Consider the following 23,128-nt stretch of genomic DNA (forward strand, 5'->3'; position numbering starts at 1 on the left):
CTTTTCATGTGTCTGTTGGCCATCTGTATGTCTTCTTTGGAGAAATGTCTGTATAATCCCTAGAAGTGAAATACTGTGATCACACTGAAGGCTCTTGGTCTGCACTGGACCAGGACACATTGGAAAATATTAGGGCAATTTACACACTGACCAGTAGTATGAAGCTGTGTATGTATTGCACCCTTGCCAACTAGATAGTATCCTTTTTTCCTTAGTCTTTACTATGTGATGGGTGAATTGTTTTAATTTACAAATTCCTGTCTTAATTTACAAATTTAGATTACTAATGATGTTGAAAATGTTTTAGCCTTTGTTTACAGACCATTTCATTTTCCCATTTGGAGAATTTCTCATTCATGTTACTCTCACACTCATCTCCATGTCTCATTTATTTGAAAGAGTGTTTTTCATAGATTAAATAACCCTTTGTTATGGGTGTTACAGACATCTTATTCCTTCCCATCACTGATGTGCAAATTAAATTATAGAAGCCTTTTTACCTTTGAACTTGATATGCAATTTAAAATCATTAAGGAAAAATTTTAAAATTGCAGCAAACAAATTTTTAAAAGTTAAAATCCCCCTTTAAAAACATCACTCAAAGATAACCAAAGATAAATACTGCAAACTTTTTTTTTAAGATATTTTTTTGATGTGGACCATTTTTAAAGTCTTTATTGAATTTGTTAGCATACTGCTTCTGTTTTATGTTTTGTTTTTTTGGGGGGCCATGAGGCATGTGGGATCTTAGTTCCCTGATCAGGGATTGAACTTACACCCCCTGCATTGGAAGGTGAAGTCTTAACCACTGGACTGCCAGGGAAGTCCCGATACTGTAAACTTTCATCTAGCTTTTCAGACCTGTCTCCCTGGAAAATATATATACCTGTAGATATACATATAATTTTGTGTTTTTTAAAAAATTGCGAGCATGTGAGTCTTCCTGATCTACAACCTCCTTTCTTCAGTTAATAATAGGCTATGAATGTCTTTCCATGGCAACAAATATGGGTGTTCACTGTGACTTTTTAATGTCTCTGTTGAGTTTCTATTCATACATCAATAAATACATCTAACTTCTCTTGCCTTTGTTAGGACTGAATTCAGTGACTTAATGCCACAAGGGTTTACTCCTTCTCATAAGAGGAGTCTGGGAGTAGATAGAGCAGGATTAGTTTTTCTCCCCTGAGTCATCAGGGACCCACACTGTTTACATCTATCTCTCTATCACTCTTCGAAAGCATCTCCCACCATCAGTCAATGGCTACTAAGGTCCAGTGGCCACTTGCACATTTCCATGGACGATGAAGACCACAGAGAGAAGGCTCTCACAGCCACCTGAGTCAGTTCCCTCTAAGGACCTCTCCAGACTGTGTGATAAATCAATTCTGCTCATGTCTCACTGGCCAGGTCGGCCCTCGCCACAGGGGTTCTACAAGTTGTGTTATAGCTAAGCATACGGCCGTCGTGACTACAACCCAGGCTATTTCACTAAGGGGGAGGATGGATGCTTGGCAACCAGGTGTGTCCCACACTACTGTTGGATATTGTGTTTTTTCCCAGTTTTTCACTATCGTAAAAATGTCACAGTGACTTCTATCTCATTGATCTCTGTACACGTGTCCATTTTCTCTCTGGTGATAAACTCCTATAAGTAGAATTGTGGTTCAAAGAGTAAGCAATTTCTATAGATTTCAATACGTATTGGCCACTTGTCATCATTTTTTTCATCTACACTCCTTCCCACAGTTTATAGTAGTGCCTGTTTCTTATGATGAGAAATGCCAGGTATTATGCTTGTTTTTTTAAAATATTTTTCAATAGAATAGGGGAAGTGGTATATTATTATTTTAATCATGCAAGTAGCAAAGATGTTTCTTAAGAAAAATTTAGCCTTGCTTATGGAATATGTTTCCCATAATCAAATAGTCACTAAGAGCATAAGTGCAGTTCTATGTCACACACACACACACACACACACCCCAGACTCATTCTCCAAGAGATGCAATTTAATCCTGAAGCTTCAGAATTCCAGAGTAAATTGCAGTGGTTTAAGGGCAGCTATTGCAGAAATGAAACAATCTTTCCTGAAAAATAATGTTATTACAGTTTTGACCTTGGGTCTGGATACACAAAGTCTAAGACATTCAATTCTGTCTCCTGATTTTTTTTTTTTTTACATGAACAAACAAGGCTTCTTGTCAAAAAGAGATTTGAAAAAAAAAATCAGGGTTTAATACCATGGTGGGCCTTACCTGTGCTCACAGAAATCGATAGCTAAGCAAATGTATGTCATTTATAGTGGAGGAAGTGGGTTTCAGTTGCTGTCCTGGGGACCTGGACCATCCCCTTTTTAGCTGCTAAAGGGGAAAGAGGGGCTGACTGCACATCTTTTGCTCTCTGGCCATCCAGAAATAGGGCCACTTCTGACCTCCAGGGATGCTTTGGTCGGAGGAATGTCCAAGGACAAGAGTCAGGGCATGCCTGGTGTAGAGAGTGGGAGAGCAGTGGGGAGTAGTTTATATTTAAAATAGGGTTACCAGAGGAGGCCCCAGAAGAAGGTAATGTTTGAGCAGAAACTTAAAAGAAATGGGAGATGAGCCATGTGAATATCTGGGGGGAGCACTGAAGGTCAAGGGGTCAAAGCCGGGGCAGAAGTGGGTTTATACCTGGAATGTTCCAGAAGCACCAAGGTGGACAATGGAGCTGGGTCCTGTTCACTCACTGCAGTGGAGTGAAAGGAGGTTCTTGAGGTCCCAGCAGGTCAGATTCCTCATCGATGACCTTAAAGATGTGGCTTTGCCTGGCGGGGGTGGGCGGGGGGAATGCAGGCAGTGGATCAGAGTTGTGACAGCGGCACTCTCCTTTCTTCTGCTGCCCTGCGGACACCAGAACTTAGCAGTCTATTGGAGTAATTAAGAGATGCCATGTGCTCTGCCTAGAGTTTTCAAAGGACCCTGTCGGCCCTAGGTGGAAGGCAGGAATTGCAGCTGGAGACCGGTTAGCAGGCCTTTGCTGTGATGTGGCCTGGACAAGCTGTCAAGAGGGGAGGAGTAGTTGATTTCTGAACTCATCTGGCTGATGGACTGGATGTCGAAGAGAAAGGGAGCAGTCCAACAGGATGCCCAGGTCTTTGAGGACAGTGGAAGTGCCACTTACTGAAACAGAGCAATGTCAGGAGAGCAAATTGGCCCAGGATCAAGATCAGAAGTTTGGGCCTCATTCTCTGTAGACACAACCGAATTCTTAGTATACGCAATGATACATTTTCTAAGTATCCTAATTTTTTATCAATAAATGCCTTCTCCGTGGTCAGGGCTTATCCCTTCCACGTTCTGCTCAGCCAGTGTATGCCCCACTTTGGTATCACCTCAGTTCTATGTTAGATTGATCCCCTGCTCAATGCTAGTCCTTTAGCTACAGTTTTCCAGCAAGGAATATTCCAGGTTTGTTCTTCACAATGGCTTGCCTCTTGCCTTTTTTGCACATAAAGTGAGTTTAGCTTGTAGGAGTTGGTAACTTGCATTATTTCCTGTGAGGGAACAGAAGCTGCCTGATTTCTCCTTAGAAACTACTTTTTTTTTTTTTTTTTTTTGCCTGCATGCACCGAAGAGCTGACTTTGAAGTCCAGTAAATGTATAGTCTATGCCTTGATGTTATGCATGTGGGGTCACTTTTCCCCCAGATGTGTCATGTGCCTATTTAATATGTAGATTCAAATCATCTTTTATGTAAGAAAATTCTTCTCGAATCATGTCTGTAAATATTTGTTCTCTTCCGTGCTTTGCATTTGTGGGTGTGTATATTCAAAGTGTATCTCAAGTCACAGAAAATATACAAACTAAGACAACAGAATGAACTGACTTTGTTCCGAGAGAAGGGGATGGGTGACACCTGGCACCAATTTGGGTCTTTTCAAGGGTTAGGGTGCAGAAGTCATCTTTTTGCAACATGTCAACAAAGTTATGGAATTAATTTCCAGATTTGTTCCCAGGTATTTTTGAAAACAGTTTAAGGTGCTCAATAGATTTCTGTCTTTGTTCCTTTAAGATCCGGGTATTCTGCCTCTGCCCAGGAGGTAGCATGGTGACCTGGGTCTCTGATTACGGTGCCATCAGATTCCCTTCACCTGTCTTCCAGAGGGTGTCATTTTCTCTCTGATTTTTTAACTGATTTACTCCCATTTTACTTTATTGGATATCTTCTCATGTTTATTCTCTACATCTTTTTCCCCACAAAGTCTATTCTCCTTTGTGCTCTCTCCAATTTTGCCTTCATTTTTGTGATTTAATATTTTCCCTTCTTTCTCCAGTTCTGCCAGCTCACATTTCATTCTCTCTTGAGCTCTTGCTTCATAGACAAGTAGCTATTTTATTCACAGCTTTCATCTCAATCATGGCGTTCTTCTGAGGAGATTTCACTATAGATTTCTGTCTCTATTTTATTCTTCCATTTTCCTTGTAGTATCTTTGCTAGATCCTGGCTTCCTTTTGAGTGCTCACATTTGAAGAAAATGCATATCCCCAGGAACAGATTGCTTTGTGCAAGTATCTGGTTCCTCCCTGAACCCTCCTTCACTGATCTAAGACACACAGCAGGTCCACAGAAGCTGCTGCCTCACCCGGCCTGTGCACACCATGGTCGCTGATGTCTGTTGCCCCTCAGATGTGCTCCCCGCCTTCACGATGCATACGCTGCTGATGCTTGCCCAGAGTCCCAGCCGTGGTCCATCTCGCCTTGTCTTTCTGCATGTACCTTTTTTTTTTTTTAACATCTTTATTGGAGTATAATTGCTTTACAATGGTGTGTTAGTTTCTGCTTTATAACAAAGTGAATCAGCTATACATATACATATATCCTCATACCTCTTGCGTCTCCCTCCCTCCCACCCCTCTAGGTGGTCACAAAGCACCGAGCTGATCTCCCTGTGCTATGCGGCTGCTTCCCACTAGCTATCTAGTTTACATTTGGTAGTGTATATATGTCCATGCCACTCTCTCACTTTGTCACAGCTTACCCTTGCCCCTCCCCATAACCTCAAGTCCATTCTCTAGTAGGTCTGTGTCTTTATTTCCGTCTTACCCCTAGGTTCTTCATAACTTTTTTTTTCTTAGATTCCATATATATGTGTTAGCATACGGTATTTGTTTTCCTCTTTCTGACTTACTTCACTCTGTATGACAGACTCTAGGTCCATCCACCTCACTACAAATAACTCAATTTCGTTTCTTTCTATGGCTGAGTAATATTCCATTGTATATATGTGCCACATCTTCTTTATCCATTCAAACAATGATGGACACTTAGGTTGTTTCCATCTCCTGGCTATTGTAAATAGAGCTGCAATGAACATTTTGGTACATGACTCTTTTTGAATTATGGTTTTCTCAGGGTATATGCCCAGTAGTGGGATTGCTAGGTTGTATGGTAGTTCTATTTTTAGTTTTTTAAGGAAATTCCATATTGTTCTCCATAGTGGCTATATCAATTTACATTCCCACCAGCAGTGCAAGAATGTTCCCTTTTCTCCAAACGCTCTCCAGCATTTATTGTTTCTAGATTTTTTGATGATGGCCATTCTGACCGGTGCAAGATGATATCTCATTGTAGTTTTGATTTGCATTTCTCTAATGATTAATGATGTTGAGCATTCTTTCATGTGTTTGTTGGTGCTCTGTATATCTTCTTTGGAGAAATGCCTATGTAGGTCTTCTGCCCATTTTTGGATTGGGTTGTTTGTTTTTTTGTTATTGAGCTGCATGAGCTGCTTGTAAATTTTGGAGATTAATCCTTTGTCAGTTGCTTCATTTGCAGATATTTTCTCCCATTCTGACGGTTGTCTTTTGGTCTTGTTTATGGTTTCCTTTGCTGTGCAAAAGCTTTCAAGTTTCATTAGGTCTCATTTGTTTATTTTTGTTTTTATTTCCATTTCTCTAGGAGGTAGGTCAAAAGGGGTCTTGCTGTGATTTATGTCATAGAGTGTTCTGCCTATGTTTTCCTCTAAGAGTTTGATAGTTTCTGGCCTTACATTTAGGTCTTTAATCCATTTTGAGCTTATTTTTGTGAAAAACTGAAACCATTTCCACTAAGATCAGGAACAAGACAAGGTTGCCCACTCTCACCACTATTATTCAACATAGTTTTGTAAGTTTTAGCCACAGCAATCAGAGAAGAAAAAGAAATAAAAGGAATCCAAATTGGAAAAGAAGAAGTAAAGCTTTCACCGTTTGCAGATGACATGATACTATACATAGAGAATCCCAAAGATGCTACCAGAAAACTACTAGAGCTAATCAATGAATTTGGTAAAGTAGCAGGATACAAAATTAATGCACAGAAATCTCTGGCATTCCTATACACTAATGATGAAAAATCTGAAAGTGAAATCAAGAAAACACTCCCATTTACCATTGCAACAAAAAGAATAAAATATCTAGGAATAAACCTACCTAAGGAGACAAAAGACCTGTATGAAGAAAATTATAAGACACTGATGAAAGAAATTAAAGATGATACAAATAGATGGAGAGATCTACCATGTTCTTGGATTGGAAGAATCAACATTGTGAAAATGACTCTACTACCCAAAGCAATCAACAGATTCAGTGCAATCCCTATCAAACTACCAATGGCATGTTTCACAGAACTAGAACAAAAAAATTCACAATTTGTATGGAAACACAAAAGACTCCAAATAGCCAAACCAATCTTGAGAATGAAAAATGGAGCTGGAGGAATCAGGCTCCCTGACTTCAGACTATACTACAAAGCTACAGTAATCAAGACAGTATGGTACTGGCACAAAAACAGAAATATAGATCAATGGAACAGGATAGAAATCCCTGAGATAAACCCATGCACATATGGTCACCTTATCTTTGATAAAGGAGGCAAGAATATACAGTGGAGAAAAGACAGCCTCTTCAATAAGTGGTGCTGGGAAAACTGGACAGGTACATGTAAAAGTATGAGATTAGAACACTCTCTGACACCATCCATGTACCTTTGCTCAGTATACACTGTCGGCTGCCCCATCACCTATTTTGTGGTTGAAATTCTAGCTATTTCCTAATTTCATGCATAAAAGAGTTTGAATTTTCTATTCCTCTTTCTCCCATTTGCTTTTTTATGATTTCCAGGAAGAAAAGAAATGCTGTTTTTTTAAAAAAATTTGTTTTCTTTTTTTATACAGCAGGTTCTTATTAGTTATCTATTTTATACATATTAGTGTATTTATGTCAATCCCAATCTCCCAATTCATCCCAGCACCACCACCCGCCCACCCCTGCTTTCCCCACTCGGTGTCCATACATTTGTTCTCTACATCTGTGTCTCTATTTCTGCCTTGCAAACCGGTTCATCTGTACCATTTTTCTAGATTCCACATATATGTGTTAATATACGGTATTTGTTTTTCTCTTTCTGACTTACTTCACTCTGTATGACAGTCTCTAGGTCCATCCATGTCTCTACAAATGACCCAATTTCATTCCTTTTTATGGCTGAGTAATATTGAATTGTATATGTGTACCACATCATTTTTATCCATTCGTCTGTCGATGGGCATTTAGGTTGCTTCCATGACCTGGCTATTGTAAATAGTGCTGCAATGAACATTGGGGTGCGTGTGTCTTTTTTTTTTAACATCTTTATTGGAGTATAATTGCTTTACAATGGTTCATGTGTCTTTTTGAATTACGGTTTTCTCTGGGTGTATGCCCAGGAGTGGTATTGCTGGGTCATATGGTAATTCTATATTTAGTTTTTTAAGGAACCTCCATAATGTTCTAATGCTGGTTTTATGCTACCATCTTTAAACCCTTTGAACTTAAATACTATTGTTTATGTATTAAGGTTTATTAAATTTGAACTTTACTTCAGAAAAGTAAAAGAGAAGTAGTAGAAATCATCAGTTAAGAGAGCGGGCTGAGTTCAAACCTCAGACACACACCATCTGTCTGTGTTACTCCAGGAAAATTACTTAGCCTGCATGAACCACAGATTCCTCATATGGGAAGCAAATGAAATAAGGGGAGTAATGTGATGATGTAATAAGATGGTTCATAGAAAGCATTTATTGTGGTGCCTGGCGTAGCAATTCGTCAATGCACGTCCGCTGTTACCATCATCATCACTGTCGTCATCACCTCAGCTCACACAGTTACCCAATTCTACTACAGCCATTTATTTCCTAGCCCAACCTTTCCCACTAACTTTACTTCCTTTATAGTCTATGAAAGAAATGTGTCTGTTGAAATCCACTTTTTATCCCTCTCTCTCTTGCACTGTCTGTCTGGCATCAGGACCGTGCATACTAGAAGTTTATCTCTTCCTAATATGTTTTAATATCTCATACAACACTCTTCCCCTCATTGTTTTTTTCTTTTTCAAAAATGTCCTAGATTTCTCACATGGATTTTTATTTGCATATTTCTTCTAGATGAAAGTTAGGCTAATTTTATCAAGTTCCAAAAAAATATTCTGAAAAATTTGGAACACTGTAATAAATGTAAAGGTTAGTATGGAGAACATCAATATCATTAAACTATTGAGCCTTCCCTGCCAATATCATGGAGAGTCTTTCCATTTATTCAAATCTTTTTATATGCCCATTAGAAATGCTATTGCTTTCTTACTATGGTCTGTGGTAGTGAGTATTTATAAGCTTCTGCTGATAGTTCTTTCTGATCCTCTTTGGTTTTCTGGGTGGAAAGGTGTTACATCTATACCAGTTTTTGTTGACTCTCTGCAGCTGTCCGTGGCTCTTTCTTTTCCAAGCAAGGGAGAAGTGCTCCTTAATCTGGGGGGAGTTCCTATCTTCTTCCACTCTCTAGTACATAGAGAGGCTGCAGTGGGATAGGACCCCCTATTTCCTGCCTATTTCTCTCACTCCCTCCCTGTGCCCTTCCTTCTCTTACCTGTAGCACATTCACATGAGATCAAAGTTTCCTCAACTCCAGTTTTTCCTGGAGACATTCAAGAATCCATCACTATTTGGTGCACAATAGTTTTGCTTTTGCTCAGGCATCTCCCTCTGTCCCCAGAAAGCTGTTGGAAGTTGTCCTTTTGTTCCCACAAGGTATACTCTACCAGGGGTCCTGGCTGTCCCTTACCTCCTGGGTCCCAGAAGTGTCCTCTTTTGTTTGGTATCAACCCATCTGCCAAAACCCTCCCATCTTGCCATAGACTCCTTTTATTTTCTTTTTTGTAAAGCAACTTAAAAAATCTCATGATTTCTGTGGATTAGGAGTCTGGGTACATCTTAGCTGGGTGCTCTGTTTCGGAATCTCTCATTGGGCTGCAGTTGTTGGCCAGGGCCAAGTCTCATCTGAACTGGAGGAGGATCCACTTGTAGGTTCAGATGGTTGTTAGCAGAAGCTGTAGACTCTTTATAGGGGCCAACAGGGACTTCAATCCTTTGTTCAGAAATCCATAGGAAAAAATCTGACACTCACAACAGTTCTCTGGATATTTCCATGCAATGTACTCAATTCTAGACTGAGAAACAAATGTGTGCTCAGTACACCTGGTCGGAGTGCTCAGATGACCCTTCTGGAGCCTCCTCCTACCTCAGGGCCTTGCCCTGGAATGCTTCAGCTTGGTCCTGCCCACACCCTCTCTCCCACAGTCAAGGTGACATCCCAGCACCTTCCACAATCCCCAAGGCCTATGTCTCCAAATGCCATGAAGAATGTGCAGCATGGGACAAGCCCAAGTTCTCAAGTATGTGGATTGTAGGACATTTTTTCTACCAAAACCAATTCCAGACCTCCCTGCTGAGTTGACCGCAGCCACCTCTTCCTCAGCAGTCAAGAGATGGCCCCCACTGCAGGTCCCCTGCTTTCCATTCAAAAGATATGTCCGGATGGGGACAAACAATCAAGAGACCAAAGAACAAAATAATAATAAGTCCCTTAAATGAGATTGTCCCTCTTTTCCCCTGTAGGAAAACAGGAGGTTTCCTATTGAAGTAACTCCGTGGGGAGGCCCAGTCAGGATTGTGCTTGGGTCTCTGGACCCACAAAGTTCCTTCCTAAGCTCTGGTCCCTTAATCCTATTTCCTGTATCCTTGCAGGTTTCACTCTTGTCCTGACCTCGGGCCTGAGCCTCCTTCTTGTTTTAGCATTCAAGGCATTTAGCTTCATTTCTTTACCCTCGTGGCCACTTACACTCTGACCTTGAATGCCAGATCACAGACTTTGCTCAGACCAAGTGTTGCTTTCACACCCCTGTCCTAGAAACTGGATCTCTGTCTTGGTCATCTGCTTGGCCCTTGGTCATCTAATCCTGTCTCACCTCCCTGCCTGCCTGTCTGTCTGATTACCACCCAGAGCTCTAACCACGCCTGCTCCCAGACTCACCACTGTCCCGCTTTCTGCATGGGTTAGGATGCCTCCAAGCCTCCATCCCCATGCATCCGACCTCTTCTGTCCACTGGTTTACTGGACCTGCAGTCGTCCTCTTGGGTCTTTCCAGCAACACCCGCTCCAAACTCCTTCACCAGGCTCGTCGAGGCTATCAAGTCTCACCTATCATCCAGTGTCCCTTGTCCCCATGCAAATAGGTGACAAGCTATGAATCTAGAATAAATGCAGAGAAAGAGCTCAAAGAATCTAAAAAGGAGAAAGTGACACCTCCCTGTGACGTAAGTGGTGAAAATAAACCCAACTTCAAAGTCAAATGTGGTTCCCTCAGGTACAACAAAAGCAGCTCTGCTTGTCTGTTCCCAGGTAAGAGCAATGGGTCTCACTGAGCAATAATGAGTTCTTGGAAAAGGATGGTGAGCAGAACAGAGAAGATGAATGTTCATCATATTGGTGTATTTCCTTTTGATGGTAGAATAAAACTCACGAGGAATGGAAAGCTGCGGCCTTTCCCTGTGCTAAAATAAGCAGAGTCTCCGTGGCTCTGGGAGCTGCATCAGGACCATCGTAGATGCCCCACCCCCACCCAAGGAAACTGCAGTTAACCCGAGCCTTGGTAGAGTCACCAGGACAATGGCCCCGGGGGTCCATCTGGCCCTCCCTTCTTTTTCTCCACTCCTCTGTCTTCCCTTTTTCTCATTGTCTTTCCCCAGGAACTTTCTAACAATCCTCTTGTGGATAGGGACAGCCACACTGAGGACAAATGTTTGGGCATCTCTTGCTCCAAGGAGGTGACTGAAAACCTTGTATGGTCGACACAGCTGCAGGGGCGGCTCGCAGCCCATGGTCCCAATGCAAAGCCCAATGGTGACATCAGCAAAGCCCAGCCATTCAAACTGCCTCTGGTATCGCATGTCCCATCAACAAGTGCCGAATCGTGGCAGTTCATGGTTCCATTTTCTGATAAGTAAGGGACCAGTGTTCCATCTTGATGATAAAAAGGATGCTTGCAGATTAGGTACAGAGTAAAAGTCATGAAATGAGCATGATAAACTAGTGGACCACCAAATTCTAACAACCCCTCGGCAGGCACCAGTCTAGGCCACCTAAGTTCAGTTGTTTTTATTGGATAGAATTCTTCAGGATAGACATACAGAGATTAAAAGAAGAAAGTGAATTGCACAGTGAACATAATTATATGCAAATTTACAAAAGAAGTAACCTTGATGCTGTCCCAGTTATGGTGCAGTGTTTTATCAAGTAGGAATTTAATACAGGGAATTAGATGCATGCGTATTTTTAGAAGGATGGGAGGAATTCAGCTGCCTTTTAGGAGCTTGACAAAAGTGGGAGCCAGGAGAGGCCACTTCCATCTGTGGTTCCAGCTGCTCCAAAACGAAATTTGTTCTCCCGGACTTGGATGTTTGGCATCTGCCCATGCATCGACTTACTGCTTCTAAAGGAGAATGACGATTTCTCCTTCCTTGCACTTTCCAAATCGCATTCAAGTGCCTCTCACTGGTGAAATTTAAACTAGAGCTGTGACAAATCAGCCGGGGAAATGTTCTTCTCAGGCTTCCCATCCCTGAAATTTAGGGAAGACTTTAGAAGTGCAGCAGTAGTGCTAAGATCAACAGACAATATCTGATGCAAACATATAGACAAAACATGATGTGCACATCGTGTACCGTGTGGAAGCTTCTTTCTTTGGGCTTGGGAAGAGCCCTCCAGCCTGGAACTGGACCCATGTCTCAGGACTGTGCCTCTGTCCTCTTTGGGATTCTTCTCTGGAACAGGACCCGGAACCCAGCCCTCTGTCACTGATCAAGGGTTCCCTTCCCAGCGGCCACACCTGAAATGGGTGCACCTGCTGTTTCTCTGGGTACTTGCTCTCTCCTCGTCCTATCCCCACCCATCTTTATAGCTACTCACTCCCTTCAGCCCACCAACTGTTCTCAGAGGGCCCTCTCCCTGAGCAAGGAAAACAAACTCATTCCTCAGGAAAACACCGCCCTGTCCATAAGGACGAAAGGGACTGTGTTTTGACTTCTTGGTGGGGGAAGGAATAGCTTATTATTTGGGTGCAGCCCAGGGAGTAGAAAGTGATCTACTTCTTCCTGTTCTCTTCCCCTCCAATACAATGTTCTTCCACCTGCCAGGCGACTCTCTGCATGTGCTCACTGGCCAACTTCTTCTGGTCTCAGCATGTGGACATTGACACCCATTTGCATTCATGCAGTCTTGTTCCTTTTCTTGTGAACAATTTATATAGTATGTAAATGAATTCCTTCCCATTTCATATATGATGACATTAAGGATGCAGACAGAATAAGCTACTTGCTCAAGGGCAGAGCTCCTAAGTTTAAGAGATAACATAGGAGCCCAATTCTGCTGACTCTTAGTCAAGCGCTCTCACTTCAGATCAGCAAAGACTTCAGAGGGAAGAAAAGATGAAACAATGGCCATATTTGTTGCTGCCTTCAAAGTGGGCTCACTTGGTGATACTCAGCTATTCTTTTTCCACTATTCCTACTCCCTCAGTTCTTGAGAGTCCTGCTAGGTGTATCTTTTCAATAAATAATAAAGGTCACACGATATGAACATACTCAGTCGTTCTGTGGGTACCTTACATAATGTGTGAACATTTGCTTTTCATGTAATGGAACATTAAAATTTTCCCCACTTGACCCCAGCTATCCACAGAAAACTGACATCGTTTTAATTAATGGCTTCTGGTTGCTATAAGTGTATCTTCTAGTTAATTATGCAAAGTACTTACCTTATGCTAACAAGATTGCAGAATTTTGAAATATTGTGTGCACTGTGTTAAATTTTGTTCTTTACCATAGCGATGAAACTGAAGTAGATGACCTATAATTCTACCAAACCATGGCCAAGTCCACTTCCCTCAAATTAAACAGTACTCATCGCTGGGATTGTTGTCCTTATAGTGGATGAATTACTCTGTTTAGCAAGCATGGTCACACTTATAAATGGTATATCCCTTCAAGTTAGGTTCATTTTCTGATGAAAAAAAAAAAGATTTAATGGTTTTCAACTGCACTTATACTTTACCTCTGTCTCCATTAGGACATTTTAGTAATGAAGAGGCTTCTCTCGGTCAAGATAGGAGTTAATAGATAATCCTTTTCAGCTATTTAATTGAGAAAGCTTAGCAATGTAGCTAAATTTTATCTTGTAATTCTTTACTATAAATGTGTCAAATATTGTAAGTATTTTTCTGGTGAAAATTCTTTGAGGAGAAGAAAACATTTGTGTTTTTGATGTGAACGATCCTATAACTTTCTCACATTCTATCAGCATTTTATTAGGTTCTCAGGGATTTGTAACACATTTTTACAGAATCTGTAAATCCCATAGCATTTTCAGATTTCCTGGTTTGCTGCCTTATGGAGACATTTCTTAAATCCTACGTTTGGCTGAATTTCCAGGTTGTGTGTAGTAGTCTAGATCTGGCTCCCAGCTTGCAGTTAACTTTGAGAAAGGTATCAATAGCCTTTACAGATTTTTCAAACTGTCAACCAAATTTAAGCACTTAAATAAAAATCAAAGGCTTTTTCTTTGATTTTTAATTTCTAATAATATTTTTTATCCTTACCCCAAAGAAACTATTATCCTTAAGAGGGAATTTTATAATTTATGAAACCAGATCCTTAAAAGATACAGTAAACTTTTATAGGAGAAAAGTATGATCATCTCAATAGATGATGAAAAGGTAGCTGATAATATTCAACATCCAATCCTGATTGAAACAACACAAACAAAAGTAAAGTTTTGTAAAATAGGAATATAGAATCACTTTTAGGAACCAGAGTGCTTTGGCAAATGAAGACGAAAAAGACAAAGTTCAATAGTTACATGAGCAAAGAATGTAGATAGAGTGTTCACCAAAGAACAAGTACAAATGACGCATACATTTATAAAAAGATGCTCAGACCTATCTATAAGCAAAAGCAACCAAAAAATATACAAGTTAGTAAAACCATGTAAATTAAAATAATGGGATATATACTATATTGATGAAGATCAAAAAGATTAATAATGTACATGTGTGAGGAAAAAATTAACCCCAGCCCCAGGAAATAAAATTGCTCTTTTACTAAGCAACCTAGCAATATATTTTAACACTTGGATGTGCAGAATTCCACTCCAAGTATTTATCCAGTGGAGCTCCTACCACTATATCTTTCTTTCTATTGATGGATTGATGGACAAGCAGAGAGGTTCATTGCAACATTGTCCTTAGTCTTGTGGAGTCGGAAAGAAATAGTCAACTAATCATAAACTGATTAAATAAATAGAAGCAGAAGGTAGAAAAAAACAGCAATAGTGTGTGCTTACTGTGTGTCACACAATAGCTTAAGAATTTAAATGCCTACACTGCCCTATGAAGGAGGATCTATTATTATCTCCATTTTGCAGGTGAGGAAACTGAGGAACTAAAAGGATTCCTGATTACCTAGTTTTTCACAGTGTATTGGGGATCTGTTGCTGTGTGACAAATTACCCCAAAGCTTAGTGGCTTAACAATAATAAAGCACATTTATGATCTCTGTGGGGCAGGAATCTGGGTATGGCTTAACTGAGTCCTCTATTTCAAGGTGTCTCCCAGCACTGCACTCAGGCTGTTGGCCAGGGATTCAGTCATATCAAGGTTCATCCCACTCAGGTGGTTGCTGGCAGGTTTCAGCTTCTCACAGACTGTTGGCTGGAGGAGACCCTCATGGAAGGCTCTCCATAGGAAGGCTCACAATACGGCCACTCACATTTACCCAGTGTGAGGGTTCTGACCTCAAAGAGAGATTGACAAAGAGGCCACCATCTTTTGTAACCATAGCTACTTGCCTTGGATCCACCACAGAGTAGGTGCTTAGTAATTAGACAATAAACACCATTTTGTATAGACAAAGCACAATTTTATATGTGCTTATAAAAAATTAGGAAGGCTATAGTCCCTTCTTTTCTCCTCAAGATAATGGGATCTTGAGGAGAAAAAGAGGGAAGTTACTTTTTTACTGTTTAAAATTTTGACCAAAAATTCACAGATTCCTAATCTGAAATTCTCATGTTTTAAACCCCAGTAGGTAAACTTGGAGATAGCTTTCATCAATTATTTTCCAAAATCAACCATTCATTTAGTGATATGTTCATTATCCATCAAACATTTCTTTAATTCTTCCGTGAACTTTCATATGGATTAAGTTTATTTGGGGGGTACGCGGGCCTGTCACTGTTGTGGCCTCTCCCGTTGCGGAGCACAGGCTCCGGACGCGCAGGCTCAGCGGCCATGGCTCACGGGCCCAGCCGCTCCGCGGCATGTGGGGTCTTCCTGGACCAGAGCACGAACCCGTGTCCCCTGCATCGGCAGGCGGACTCTCAACCACTGCGCCACCAGGGAAGCCCCTGGATTAAGTTTTAAATGATCTATATTATATATGCTTCTGTTGTAATTCTTCATTTTATACATTTTGATAATTTTTTGACTATTCCCAAGGAGTGAACAGGTGTAAGGATAAGAATGATTTTGTTCATTTCATCTCATTCTATAAAATAGTCAGTAGCTGATACTGAGGAAATCAACATATTGAAGTTATTAAAAACTACTATTATGTTTTAAAAATTTTTTCATCCCTGATTTTGAATAAGATAAATTAAAACCATTTTTCTACTTAGAAAGATGTTACGATATTTTACACCAGATATGAGATAAAGAACTAATCCAAGTGTGTGAGTAGTATTAGTATATGCACCCTCTTCCAACTTTACAATTATCTTACACCTATATACTTTTTTTACATACCTTTAAATCAGATGTCAGCCAACTATAGACCACAAGCCAAATTCTTCTCAAAACCTGCCTTTGTAAATAAATGTTATTGGAACATAATTGTGCTGTTTTATGCACTTTCTGTAGCTGCATTCATGCTTCAATGACAGAAATAAGTAATTGTGACAGACTGTATGGCTTGCAAACCATAAAATGTTTATTATTTGGCCTTTTATACAACAAGATTTCCAATAACTGCGTGAAAATATTAAGAATTTTTATCCATGAACATGGTGTAATGCCCCATCTCTACTCATCTAGGTCTTCTTTACTTGTGAGCAACAACTTTTGCAGTTTTCAGTAGACCAATCTTGCAAATATCTTGTTAAATTTATCTGTAAATATTTCATGTTTTCATGCAAATTTGTTGTTTTTTTTAATTTCAGTATTGCTTGTTACTAATATATAAAAATAAAATTAACTTTGAATTTTGTATTTTGATGTATACTGTGACTTTGCTAAAGTCATTTATAATCCTAGTAACATTTTTGTAGACTCTTTGATTATCTATGTAAATAATTATGTCATCTGTGAAGGAAGACAGTTATATTCTTCTTTTCTAATACATATGTATTTTATGTCATTTACTTTTTGAATTGCTCTTGATAAAATCTTCAGAACAATGTTGAATAAAAGGACCAGACCGATCATTCTTGTCGCTTTCTTGATCTTTGGTGGAAAATAATTCGGTTTTTAGAATTAAGTGTGATGTTAACTGTAAGGCTTTTGAAACCTTTTATGAAGTAATTCCGTTCTATGGCTAGCTCATTATGAGATTTTATCAGGATCTTTAACGCTAAAATACTTTTTCTTTTTTCTTTGAATATATTCATGTAATCATATTGTGCTTCTTTTTTGGTCTGTTAATATGATAAATTACATTCACTAATTTTTGAATTGAAACCAACCTTGCATTGCTAGAATAAAACTCACTTGGTCATGATATATTATTGTTTTTATATATTGATAAACCTCATTTGGTAGAGTTTGGTTAAGGATTTTTTTTTTAACATCTTTATTGGAGTATAATTGCTTTACAGTGGTGTGGTGTTAGTTTCTGCTGTATAACAAAGTGAGTCAGCTATATGTATACATACATCCCCATATCCCCTCCCTCTTGTGTCTCCCTCCCACCCTCCCTCTAGGTGGTCTCAAAGCACGTAGCTGATCTCCCTGTGCTATGCGGCTGCTTCCCACTACCTGTCTATTTTACATTTGGTAGTGTATATATGTCCATACCACTCTCTCACTTCGTCCCAGCTTACCATTCCCCCTCCCCGTGGCCTCAAGTCCATTCTCTACGTCTGCATCTTTATCCCTGTCCTGCCCCTACATTCTTCAGAACCATTTTTTTTTTTTTTTTTAGATTCCATGTATATGTGTTAGCATACAGTATTTGTTTTACTCTTTCTGACTTACTTCACTGTGTATGACAGACTCTAGGTCTATCCACCTCATTACAAATAACTCAATTTCGTTTCTTTTTATGGCTGAGTAATATTCCATTGTATATATGTGCCACATCTTCTTTATCCATTCATCTGTTGATGGACACTTAGGTTGCTTCCATCTCCTGGCTACTGTAAATAGTGCTGCATTGAACATTGTGGTCCATGACTCTTTTTGAATTATGGTTTTCTCAGGGTATATGCCCAGTAGCGGGATTGCTGGGTCGTATGGTAGTTCTATTTTTAGTTTATCAAGGAACCTCCATACTGTTCTCCATAGTGGCTGTATCAATTTACATTCCCACCAACAGTGCCAGAGGGTTCCCTTTTCTCCACACCCTCTCCAGCATTTATTGTTTGTAGAGTTTTTGATGATGGCCATTCTGACTGTTGTGAGGTGATACCTCATTGTAGTTTTGATTTGCATTTCTCTAATGATTAGTGATGTTGAGCATCCTTTCATGTGTTTGTTGGCAATCTGTATATCTTCTTTGGAGAAATGTCTATGTAGGTCTTCTGCCCATTTTTGGATTGGGTTGTTTGTTTTTTTGATATTGAGCTGCATGAGCTGCTTGTATATTTTGGGATTAATCCTTTGTCAGTTGCTTCATTTGCAAATATTTTCTCCCATTCTGAGGGTTGTCTTTTCATCTTGTTTATGGTTTCCTTTGCTGTGCAAAAGCTTTGAAGTTTCATTAGGTCCCATTTGTTTGTTTTTATTTTCATTTCTCTAGGAGGTGGGTCAAAAAGGATCTTGCTGTGATTTATGTCATAGAGTGTTCTGCCTATGTTTTCCCCTAAGAGTTTTATAGTGTCTGGCATTACCTTTAGATCATTAACCCATTTTGAGTTTATTTTTGTATATGGCATTAGGGAGTGTTCTAATTTCATTCTTTTACAAGTAGCTGTCCAGTTTTCTAGCACCACTTATTGAAGAGGCTGTCTTTTCTCCATTGTATATTCTTGCCTCCTTTATCAAAGATAAGATGACCATATGTGTGTGGGTTTATCTCTGAACTTTCTATCCTGTTCCATTGATCTATATTTTTGTTTTTGTGCCGGTACCATACTGTCTTGATTACTGTAGCTTTGTAGTGTAGTCTGTATTCTGGGAGCCTGTTTCCTCCAGCTCCGTTTTTCTTTCTCAAAATTGCTTTGGCTATTCAGGGTCTTTTGTGTTTCCATACAAATTGTGCAACTTTTTGTACTAGTTCTGTGAAAAATGCCATTGGTAGTTTAATAGGTATTGCATTCAATCTGTAGATTGCTTTGGGTAGTATAGTCATTTTCACAATATTGATTCTTCCAATCCAAGAACATGGTGTATCTCTCCATCTGTATCATCTTTAATTTCTTTCATCAGTGTCTTATAGTTTTCTGCATACAGGTATTTTGTCTCCTTAGTTAGGTTTATTCCTAGGTATTTTATTCTTTTATTACAATGGTAAATAGGAGTGTTTCCTTAATTTCTTTTTCAGATTTTTCATCATTGGTATATAGGAATGCAAGAGATTTCTGTGCATTAATTTTGTATCCTGCTACTTTACCAAATTCATTGATTAGCTCTAGTAGTTTTCTGGTAGCATTTTTAGGATTCTCTATGTATAGTATCATGTCATCTGCAAACAGTGGCAGTTTTACTTCTTCTTTTCCAATTTGGATTCCTTTTATTTCTTTTCCTTCTCTGATTGCTAAAAGTTCCAAAACTGTGTTGACTGATAGTAGTGAGAGTGGGCAAATGTGTCTTGTTCCTGTTCTTAGAGGAAATGGTTTCAGTTTTTCACCATTGAGAATGATGCTGGCTGTGGGTTTGTCATATATGGCCTTTATTGTGTTGAGGTAAATTCCCTCTATGCCTACTTTCTGGAGGGTTTTTGTCATAAATCTGTGTTGAATTCTGTCAAAAGCTTTTTCTGCGTCTATTGAGATGATCATATGGTGTTTCTCCTTCAATTTGTAAATATGGTTTATCACATTAATTCATTTGCATATATCGAAGAATCCTTGAATTCCTGGGATAAACCCCACTTGATCATGGTGTATGATCCTTTTAATGTTCTGTTGGATTCTGTTTCCTAGTATTTTGTTGAGGATTTTTGCATCTATGTTCATCAGTGATATTGGCCTGTAGTTTTCCTTTTTTGTGACATCTTTGCCTGGTTCTTGTATCAGGGTGATGGTGGCCTCATAGAATGTGTTTGGGAGTGTTCCTCCCTCTGCTATATTTTGGATGAGGTGGAGAATGATAGGTGTTAGCTTTTCTCTAAATGTTTGATAGAATTCTTCTGTGAAGCCATCTGGTCCTGGGCTTTTCTTTGTTGGAAGGTTTTTAATCACAGTTTCAATTTCAGTGCTTGTGTTTGGTCTGTTTATATTTTCTATTTCTTCCTGGTTCAGTCTCGGAAGGTTCTGCTTTTCTAAGAATTTGTCCGTTTCTTCCAGGTTGTCCATTTTATTGGCATAGAGTTGCTTGTAGTAATCTCTCATGATCCTTTGAATTTCTGCAGTGCCAGTTGTTGCTTCTTTTTCATTTCTAATTCTATTGATTTGAGTCCTCTCCCTTTTTTTCTTGATGATTCTGGCTAATGGTCTGTCAATTTTGTTTATCTTCTCAAAGAACCAGCTTTTAGTTTTATTGATCTTTGCTATTGTTTCCTTCATTTCTTTTGATTTATTTCTGATCTGATATTTATGATTTCTTTCCTTCTGCTAACTTTGGGGGTTTTTTGTTCTTCTTTCTCTAATTGCTTTAGATGTAAGGTTAGGTTGTTTTTTTGAGATGTTTCTTGTTTCTTGAGGTAGGATTATATTGCTATAAACTTCCCTCTTAGAACTGTTTTTGCTGCATACCGTAGGTTTTGGGTCATCATGTTTTTATGGTCATTTTTTTCTAGGTATGTTTTGATTTCCTCTTTGATTTCTTCAGTGATCTTTTGGTTATTTAGTAGCGTATTGTTTAGCCTCCATGTGTTTTTATTTTTTACAGCTTTTTTTCCTGTAATTGATACCTAGTCTCATAGGATTGTGGTCGGAAAAGATACTTGATACAATTTCAATTTTCTTAAATTTACCAAGGCTTGATTTGTGACCCAAGATATGATCTATCCTGTGGCATGTTCCATGAGCACTTGAGAAGAAAGTGTATTCTGTTGTTTTTGGATGGAATGTCCTATAAATATCAATTAAGTCCATCTTGTCTAATGTGTCATTTAAAGCTAGTGTTTCCTTATTTATTTTCATTTTGGATGATCTGTCCATTGGTGAAAGTGGGTTGTTAAAGTCCCCTACTATGATTGTGTTACTGTCGATTTCCCCTTTTATGGCCGTTATCATTTGCCTTATGTATTGAGGTGCTTCTGTGTTGGGTGCATAGATATTTACAATTGTTATATCTTCTTTTTTGATTGATCTCTTGATCATTATGTAGTGTCCCTCTTTGTCTCTTGTAAGAGTTTATTTTAAAGTCTATTTTGTCTGATTTGAGAATTGCTACTCCAGCTTTCTTTTGATTTCCATTTGCATGGCATATCTTTTTCCATCTCCTCACTTTCAGTCTGTATGTGTCCCTAGGTCTGAAGTGGGTCTCTTGTAGACAGCATATATATGGGTCTTGTTTTGTATCCATTCAGCCAGTCTGTGTATTTGGTTGGAGCATTTAATCCATTTATGTTTAAGATAATTATTGGTATGTATGTTCCTATTACCATTTTCTTAAGTGTTCTGGGTTTGTCATTGTAGGTCTTTTCATTCTCTTGTGTTTCCTGCTTAGGGAAGTTCCTTTAGCATTTGTTGTAAAGCTGGTTGGTGGTGCTGAATTCTCTTAGCTTTTGCTTGTCTTTTAAGGTTTTAATTTCTCCATCAAATCTGAATGAGATCCTTGCTGTGTAGAGTAATCTTGGTTGTAGGTTTTTTCCTTTCATCACTTTAAATATGTCCTCTCACTCCCTTCTGGCTTGCAGAGTTTCTGCTGAAAAGTCAGCTGTTTACCTTATGGGGATTCCCTTGTATATTATTTGTTGTTTTTCTCTTGCTGCTTTTAATATTTTTTCTTTGTATTTAATTTTTGATAGTTTGATTAATATGTGTCTTGGCATGCTTCTCCTTGGATTTATGCTGTATGGGACTCTCTGGGTTTCCTGGACTTTAGTGACTATTTCCTTTCTCAAATTAGGGAAGTTTTCAACTACAATCTCTTCAAATATTTTCTCAGTCCCTTTCTTTTTCTCTTCTTCTTCTGGGATCCCTGTAATTCAAATGTTGGTGAGTTTAATGTTGTCCCAGAGGTATCTGAGACTGTTCTCAATTCTTTTCATTCTTTTTTTTTTTAGTCTGCTCTGCAGTAGTTATTTCCCCTATTTTATCTTCCAGGTCACTTATCCGCTCTTCTGCCTCAGTTATTCTGCTATTGATTCCTTCTAGCGAATTTTTAATTGCATTTAATGTGTTGTCCATCATTGTTTGTTTGCTCTTTAGTTCTTCTACATCCTTGTTAAACGTTTCTTGTATTTTCTCCATTCTATTTCCAAGATTTTGGATCATCTTTACTCTCATCACTCTGAATTCTTTTTCAGGTAGACTGCCTATTCCCTCTTCATTTCTTTGGTCTGGTTGCTTTTTTCCTTGCTCCTTCATCTGCTGTGTATTTTGGTAAACTTACTGTGTTTGGGGTCTCCTTTTCACAGACTGCAGGTTCGTAGTTCCCGTTGTTTTTGGTGTCTGCCCCCAGTGGGTAAGGTTGGTTCAGTGGCCTGTGTAGGCTTCCTGGTGGAGGGGAGTGGTGCCTGTGTTCTCATGGGTAGGGCTGGATCTTGTCTTTCTGGTGGGCAGGGCTGCAGCCAGTGGTGCGTTTTGGGGTGTCTCTGACCTCTTTATGATTTTAGACATCCTCTCTGCTAATGGGCAGGGTTGTGTTCTTGTCTTGGTAGTTGCTGGGCATAGGGTGTCCAGCACTGTAGCTTGCTGGTTGTTGAGTGGAGCTGGGTCTTAGCATTGAGACAGAGATCTCCATGAGAGCTCTGGCCAATGAATATTATGAGGGTCTGGGAGGTCTCTGGTGGGTCAATGTCCTGAACTCTGCTCTCCCACCACAGAGGCTCAGGCCTGACACCTGGCCGAGCACAAAGATCCTGCGCCACTACGCTCGCCAGGCCCGTCCAAGAGCCTGGCTGGCTCCCTGCTCCCGGCTCCCAGTCCTGGCTTGGCTGGTTAAGGATTTTTATGTCTATCTTGGGATATTGGTTTCTAGTTCTAAGGTCTTTGATTTTGGTATCAAGATGTTGCTGGCCTCATAAAATCAGTGGTAAAGTGTTTTATTCTCTTGTATTTTCTGAAAGACTTTGTGTAAAAAAATTTTTTTTTCTTTAGGTGTTAGGTAGTATTCACTAATGAAGCTGCCTGGGCTTTGATTGTTCTTTGTGGAAAGTTGTTAACTACAAATTAACTTTATAGATACAGGACTATTAAGTTTA

At 39.4% G+C, this 23,128-nt stretch overlaps 1 protein-coding gene across 1 annotated transcript in view; it reads left to right on the forward strand.

Annotated features, from left to right (window-relative positions):
• Window positions 1-23,128, forward strand: part of DSCAM (DS cell adhesion molecule) — a 744,700-nt gene that overhangs the window by 480,113 nt on the left and 241,459 nt on the right. The window lies entirely within an intron of this gene.

The sequence above is a fragment of the Monodon monoceros genome, unplaced genomic scaffold (assembly GCF_005190385.1).
Source record: "Monodon monoceros isolate NGI ecotype Baffin Bay Population unplaced genomic scaffold, NGI_Narwhal_1 Super_Scaffold_11, whole genome shotgun sequence".
NCBI classification, from domain to species: Eukaryota; Metazoa; Chordata; class Mammalia; order Artiodactyla; family Monodontidae; genus Monodon; species Monodon monoceros.